Below are 7,448 nucleotides of genomic sequence, written 5' to 3'. Positions count from 1 at the left end.
CCTTAAGAGATCACCCTCTCTTGTACTTATCCAGCAAATATTAGAGAATGGTCCAATCCAAAATTCCAAAAGTGTGAGGAAAATTGAGAAGAATGTAACTGTAGTGTATACCAGGTCTTTCTAAGCAATAAGAAGAGCAGAATAAAAAAAAAACCTGGGGCCAAGAATGTGCCTCTCGTTGGTGTGTAAGAATAAGATAGACGAAAAGTCAGTAAAAATGTAATATGCTATATATGTGTTACTTTTAAAAATTATATTTTTAATGATAGGTGGATAAGCTATTAGTCTCAAGACGACATCACACATCGTGAGCCAAGAAGGAAAGTCACGACTTATTAGGCTGAGGAAGTGTCTAGGTAAGCTGAGTGATTGTTCTGCTGTAAGCTGCCTTCATTTCAGAAGAACTCTTGGGTGCTACCACCATGACTACTCGCATGTGAATATTGCATTTTAACTTACTTTACCTTAAAATTTCCTATGTAGAAAGTAATTTGTTTATATAGTATTTGAGTACTTACAGTCATTTTAACAGCCTTGAGGTTTGTAGGCTTGGAAAATTAAACGTTGCCTGTTTTTAACCAACTTGTTATGTGATGAGGTCACCTAGAGTTGGTGATGCACTAGAAGGGTTGGCAGTTTTAAAGGGCAACTCAACTCTGCTGGGAAAGCAGTCCTAGACCGTACATAAACAAGAGGCCACGGCTGTGCCAATAGTTCAGACAGGTTGTAGGTGGACGGTGGCTTACTGTCTCTCATCTGATAAAAGTGACATATAAATAGATTATCATCAGGTTTAAAGAGCTATTACAATCATTAAAGAGTAAGGTAGAAATAGTGATAAGTAATGACTAGATCTTAAAACTAGGGAAGGCGACAATTGAATCTCTAAGTGGTTGCTGCTAAAGTTCTGGTGAATGGAAGTAAACTTGAATCAAGTAGCTGGTGGCAAAGTAATCACCTTAGTCCATTAAATACTGCTATTACCACATTCCTTGATTAATATTACTTTGGCGTTAGAAAGCTTACTTGATGCTAAATGGTAAATGACAATTCTGATTCTTAACATCTTTTGGAGTAATTGTTTCTTTTAATTGGCAGGATCAGGTGAACTGTGTCCAGAAAACCAGTGAGGAAGAGGGCAAAGAGGAATGAGCAACCCAGTTGTTAATAAAGACATTTTTAAATCAGTTTGTGCTTTTGTTTTGGTTTTTGTTTTTAAGTAAGACTTTTTGTTTTCTTGAATTTTCTTTATGTCATCACCTTTTTTTCTAGGTGACATATTATGGGTGTAGAACCTGATAATTCAGGAATCTTCTTGGGCCTTTTGACAGAGCTACATAAATTATTGATCCAACTTCATGGCCCTCCCTCAATGTCCTAACTAAACTGATTTAAGCCATCAATATTTTACACTTGCCTTGATTTTTTTATAGATCAGTTTTATTTTTAAAATTAGCATGTGACAAATAACAGCTAACTCCATGCCCCTCCTTGGTTGGGTTTCAGGCATAATAGCATTTTGTTATCCCACTTTTATATTTAAAAAAAGATTTGTCAGATATGGTTATTAGGCTACTTATATAACTTCACAAAGAACCACAAACAATTCTATTTGACCAAAATAACCATGTTTTGGTTACCTTGAGTAGCAATTTCTTGAAGTTAAAATGAAGCTGAATTTCATTCACAATAAAATCTTGGGTAGATTCTTTGTAGGTATAGGGAAAAGATTGTTGGAATTGACTGTACAATCTGTTTAATAAATTTGGAAGTAAAACCTGCTTTTCTCCCTTTGCTGTGGTCATTCTTGTTGCTAAAGCATTTGTTAAGGAAATGTAGGAGACGTGTTTTTATTTTTTTTTTATTTTTTTATTTTTTAAATTTTTATTTATTTATGATAGTCGCACAGAGAGAGAGAGAGAGAGAGGCAGAGACACAGGCAGAGGGAGAAGCAGGCTCCATGCACCGGGAGCCTGACGTGGGATTCGATCCCGGGTCTCCAGGATCGCGCCCTGGGCCAAAGGCAGGCGCCAAACCACTGCACTACCCAGGGATCCCGAGGCATATGTTTTTAAAAGGTAATTTGTTGCTGTATGTCTTGGCTGCATTACTAATGGTGCAGAATTTCAGGAAGTGCTAATTTGTTGACTTGTAATTAAGTAGAAGAAACTCAAAGTTAACATCCTGCTCAGTGTTAACTTGAAAATGCACGAAGGAAGAGAGTTGAAAGCCACAGCAGTCACTGTTCCCATGGGATTTGCTTTGAAAACCTGTGTAGTTTGTTCCAGGAAGGAGATCAAGACCCTCCTGTTTTCCTCATGCTCCTAGTCCTGCTAAGTGGTTGGCATGTCTTCAAAGAATAGGCCAGCCATCCCAAATTTGCAATCTACTTGGTCCAACTTGACTCCTTTCTAATTGCTACCTTGGGAACCTCAGGAGCTCAAGGCAAAAGTCAGTACAGTGGTTGGGGGCATCATGGGGTCTTTACTGGAGTTCTGGGTGTTAGAACTGTGGGCCTGGCTGCAGCATCTGCCGTATTGTGTTCCCAAAGTTGCAGTTGCTCATCAGGAAAATGTACAGACCATTTTGGGCAATTAGGGTAGAAAGCGGTATACGTGGTGGTTAGCACAGTACTGGGCACAAGGAGCACGTGATGTTTTAAAATCATAGTCACCGGGGTTCACAGGAAGTTCAAAGAATTCTTTCCTTTATACAATGTAATTAGGTATACGAAGGGCAGGGTTTTTTTGTTTTTGTTTTTTTTTAGTTTATTCATGAGAGACAGGCAGAGGGAGAAGCAGGCTCCACGCAGGAAGCCTGACATGGGACTTGATCCCGAGTCTCCAGGATCACGCCCAGGGCTGAAGGTGGCGCTAACCACTGAGCCCCGGGGAGCCCTACTATTGTACTCTGACCTTGTGGAGTCTACTGTGCACAGCTTCGTGCTCTGCCAACAATTCAAAAGCTTTCAACAGATGGCTTTCTCTGCGCATCTCCCTCCATCCCATGGTCAGTCGCACACATTGCAGCTGCTTTGGCCGCCTCAAGCAGCCATCTCTTCTTTTTTTTTTTTAATTTTTTTTTTCAAGATTTTATTTATTCATAGACACAGCTAGAGAGAGAGGAGCAGAGACCCAGGCAGCGGGAGAAGCAGGGTCCATGCAGGGAGCCTGACACGGGACTCGATCCCGGGTCTCCAGGATCACACCCCGGGCTGCAGGCGGCGCTAAACCGCTGTGCCACCGGGGCTGCCCATCTCTGCTCCTTAAGGCCTGCGTGGGGCCTGCTTCCTCCGCGGCGAACTGGATGATGCCTCCTGGCAGATCGCTACGACAAACGCCCCCTTATTACTCTTACTTGCAGGGATCACAGTACCACATAGCCTCTTTTCCAGTTTGTTACCCGCGGACTTGGATCTCCCAAATTCACATGCTGAAGTCTTCTCTTCCAGTACGTAGCAGAATGTGACTGAATTGGAGATCGGGCCTTTAAACGGGTAATTCAATTGGGTCGTAAGTTTGGGCTCTGAACCCGTCCATAAGAGACATAGAAGGACTTACTCTAAGAGTCCTTATGAGAAGGGGAAGAAGAGATACAGGGTCACATGCCAAGGCCATGTGAGAACACGGTAAAAGGATGCCATTAGAAAGCCAAGAAGAAATCAAACCTGACACCTTGACCGTGGACTTTTGGCCTCCAGAACTGTGAGAAAATTAATTTATGATGTTTGAGCCATCCAGCCTGGTGTGAAGGCAGCCCTAGCAAACGAGTGCACAGTACACAACTAGTGGTTAATATGGGTGGCTGGTTCTCTGGTGCTTTATAGCAGAAGGATGGATCTGGCACCAGTGCTCTGAGGTGGGAGCTGAATCCAACACTGGCTTTACCAGAGAACAGAGCAAGTTGGCAAGTTGGACCAAGTTCTATTCACACTGGGAATCAGGAATATTTTAAAAACCGTGAATTGATACACAATAAGCTCGCATAAAGTATAAAACTGGTAAGATTTGACATACACATACACCACGTAAATCCTCACCACAGTCCAGGTAACGAACGTGTGCATCACTCCCAAATCTTCCTCGAGCCTCTTAGTCATCTGACTGCCCCTTCCCCTGCCTGCCTGTAGCCACCTCTAGTCTGTTTTTTTCTTTAGTTTACCCTTCCCCCTCTACTTCTGGGAGCTCCTCCCAGATGAACTACATACGTAAGTACGTGGAAGCCCTTGTCTCAGGCTCTGCTGCTGCTTTTTAGGATTTTATTTATTCATGAGAGGCAGAGATACAGGCAGAAGGAGAAGCAGGCTCCATGCAGGGAGCCCGACACGGGACTCGATCTCAGGACCCTGGGATCACGGCCTGAACTGAAGGCAGATGCTCAACCGCTGAGCCACCCCAGGCATCCCTCTGTCTTTCACAAATTAAGTCTTCAAAAATAAATAAAAACATTGTTTTGTGTGCAACTTGTTCTTTTTGCAACACCTCTTCCTTTTCCATGAACGTGTAGGTTTTAAAATCTATAGCACAGTTTTATTTATTTATTTTTTAATTTTTATTTATTTATGATAGTCACACAGAGAGAGAGAGAGAGAGAGGCAGAGACACAAGCAGGCTCCATGCACCGGGAGCCCGACGTGGGATTCGATCCCGGGTCTCCAGGATCGCGCCCTGGGCCAAAGGCAGGCGCCAAACCGCTGCGCCACCCAGGGATCCCTATAGCACAGTTTTATAGAAATGTAACACTGCCTATTCTTACATGTTTGATTTTTTTTTTTTTTTTTTTTTTTGTATTTCATTGCTCGTGCTGGGCTCTCCCAGCACCCTGAGATCATGACCCAAGCTGAAGGCAGACGCCCAGACGACTGAGCCACTCAGGCCCCCCTCTTCCATATATATTTTTTTAAGTATCTTAGGGAGTGTGCATTGGGGGAGGGGCAGAGGGAGAACCCTCAAGCAGACTCCCCGCGGAGTGTGGAGCCCAACGTGGGGCTCCATCCAGGGCCCTGAGATCCTGACCTGAGCCAAAACCAAGAGTCTGGTGCTCACTCGCTGAGCCCCCCAGGCGCCCTGTGGGGTGTCCCATCTTTCTGATTCAAGTTGCTCCTACCCTTTATGCCCTTCTGACTCTTCACCTCACCATCTTTACATTCTCTCACTCCTCCTATTTTCTCTGCTTTGAGCCTTAATTCCCTCAGGCTCCGTGTAGGGAGCCCTGACGTACACGGTCTGCTTGCAGTTCTTCTCTTCTACCATTTTCTTTTTCTTCCCTGGACAAAGCTGTTGCCTGTGGTCATTTCCTAACTGCCTTCTCTCTTGTGGGTTTTCATCCTCACTTAATACTGAGTATTAAGTACTCAGTATTCCTCTTTCATCTCCTTCCTCTTCATCTTCCTTCCTCTTTCATCTTCCTCTTTCATCTTCTTCCCTCTTGCCCCGCTTTTTTTGTTTTTTTTCTTATGTTTTATTTTATGCAGCCATTACTTGAGCTTGGTTTTTCTTTCTTCCTCTTTCTTTCTTTTCTTTTCTTTCTTTCTTTTTTTACTTTTCTTCTTTTCCTTCCTTTCTTTTTCTTTCTTTCTTTCTTTCTTTCTTTCTTTCTTTTCTTTTCTTTCTTCTTTCTTTTCTTTCTTTCTTTCTTCTTTCTTTTCTTTCTTTCTTTCTTTCTTTTTTTTTCTTCTTTCTTTTCTTTCTTCTTCTTTCTTCTTTCTTCTTTTGAGAGAGAGAGGAGAGTGTGAGCACAGAGGGAGAGGGAGAAGCCGACCTCCACTGAGCAGGGACCCTGATACGGGCTGAATCCCAGGATCCTGAGATCACGACCTGAGCAGAAGGCAGACATTTAACCAACACTCAGGTGCACCAAGTATGAATTTTTTTAATAGGATAATGAATTCAAATAGTGTCTTCTGTGAATATGAAGTCTCCTACACAATCATATTTTTCTCAATTTGAAGATACTCGAGATCCCAGGAAGTAATCAGCTAATTCCAAAGTAGGATTTATTAGATCTGGATTAAAACTCTTAAATTTAATTTTCTTGTAGGAAAAGCCCCTAAATCTTACCCTCTGAGCAACTTAATAATAGTTTAAGGTAGCTTCAGCAAGCTTGTTAGTTCTGTAAGCTAACAAATCAGAAGCAATAAAGTAGAAAAAGGGCTGCTTTGGGGTCCCTGGAGTATGTGACTCTTGATCTTGAGCTCGTGAGTTCGAGCCCTGTGTTGGGAGTAGAGATTACTTAAAAAAAAAAAAAAGAAAGAAAGAAAGAAAAAGGGCTGATTTAGCATGCTGGTGGTGAAGAGTACCTGCCAATTGTTTGCTTCTCCCAAGAGGCTCTTCTCTCTGCAGAGAATGTCTTGTTTCCTGCCAAGGGAACTTCTATTAGCTCTTAGAGGTTTGCCTCAAGAGCTACACATATCACCACCCCTTATCCAGCAAGTGAATCAAGTACATTGCTCCTCTCAATTCCTATACTGCTTTAAATACAGTTCTTATAAAGCATATCAAAAAAGATTCTTTTTTTTTTTTTTTTGTGGGGCAGCCCGGGTGGCTCAGCGGTTTAGCGCCGCCTTCAGCCCAGGGCCTGATCCTGGAGACCGGGGATCGAGTCCCACGTCGGGCTCCCCACATGGAGCCTGCTTCTCCCTCTGCCTGTGTCTCTGCCTCTCTCTGTGTCTCAAATGAATGAGTGAATGAATAAAATCTTTAAAGAAATTTTTTTGCATGTGAATGTGTATGTGTGTGAAAATGTTTTGAGGTGACCAGATTATACTCATCTTGTCACTCTCAGCCTAGTACAGTGGCAGGTATTTGTAAGCTCTAATATATATATATATGTATATATATATATAAATATATAACCAATTCAAATAATACAGTAGTCTGGAGCCATTTGTGTTCTGAAGACAGTACTTTCTGCATATGATGACCAGGTGTGTGTAGTATCACCTGTGTAAGATGGGGCAATCTCTAGCACTTTATTTTTTAAGATTTATTTATTTATTTGAGAGAGAGAGAACAAGTACAGGGAGGGATAGGGAGAGAATCTTCAAGCAGACTCCGAGCTGAACACAGCTGTTGGAGCTGTTGGAGCCCAACACAGAGCTCAATTCCAGGACCCCTGAGATCATGACCTGAGCCAAAACCAAGAGTCGGACATGTAACCAACTGAGCCACCCCAAGCACCCCTAGTACAGTTTTAAAGAACTTATTTCAGATATGAAGATTAAAAAGACTTCCCCTTGTGCCCAAGATGGAGCAAGGAACCAGATTTGCCTTACTGCCTCAAAGAAAACAAATAACCTCCAACCCAGGCAACATATATAAAATAATGTTTGTTTTTTTTCAAAGCACTGGACATCAGGCAACACACGACAATGCTGAGAGACGAGAGACAAACAGGGAGAAGCTCCTTAGTGTCCCAGCACACCGCCTGGGAAGAGCTTCCAGGCCATG

At 42.6% G+C, this 7,448-nt stretch overlaps 1 long non-coding RNA gene across 1 annotated transcript; it reads left to right on the top strand.

Moving 5' to 3' along the window:
• Positions 1–1,187, top strand: LOC121481287. The gene is made up of 2 exons (XR_005985251.1): positions 1–356; positions 1,099–1,187. It is a non-coding gene; the product is annotated as an uncharacterized LOC121481287 (long non-coding RNA).
• Positions 1,188–7,448: the final 6,261 nt, after the last annotated feature.

Source organism: Vulpes lagopus, chromosome 23 (genome assembly GCF_018345385.1).
Source record: "Vulpes lagopus strain Blue_001 chromosome 23, ASM1834538v1, whole genome shotgun sequence".
NCBI classification, from domain to species: Eukaryota; Metazoa; Chordata; class Mammalia; order Carnivora; family Canidae; genus Vulpes; species Vulpes lagopus.
The sequence above is the reverse complement of the archived record's forward strand: the minus strand, read 5'-3'. Positions and strand labels throughout refer to the sequence as shown.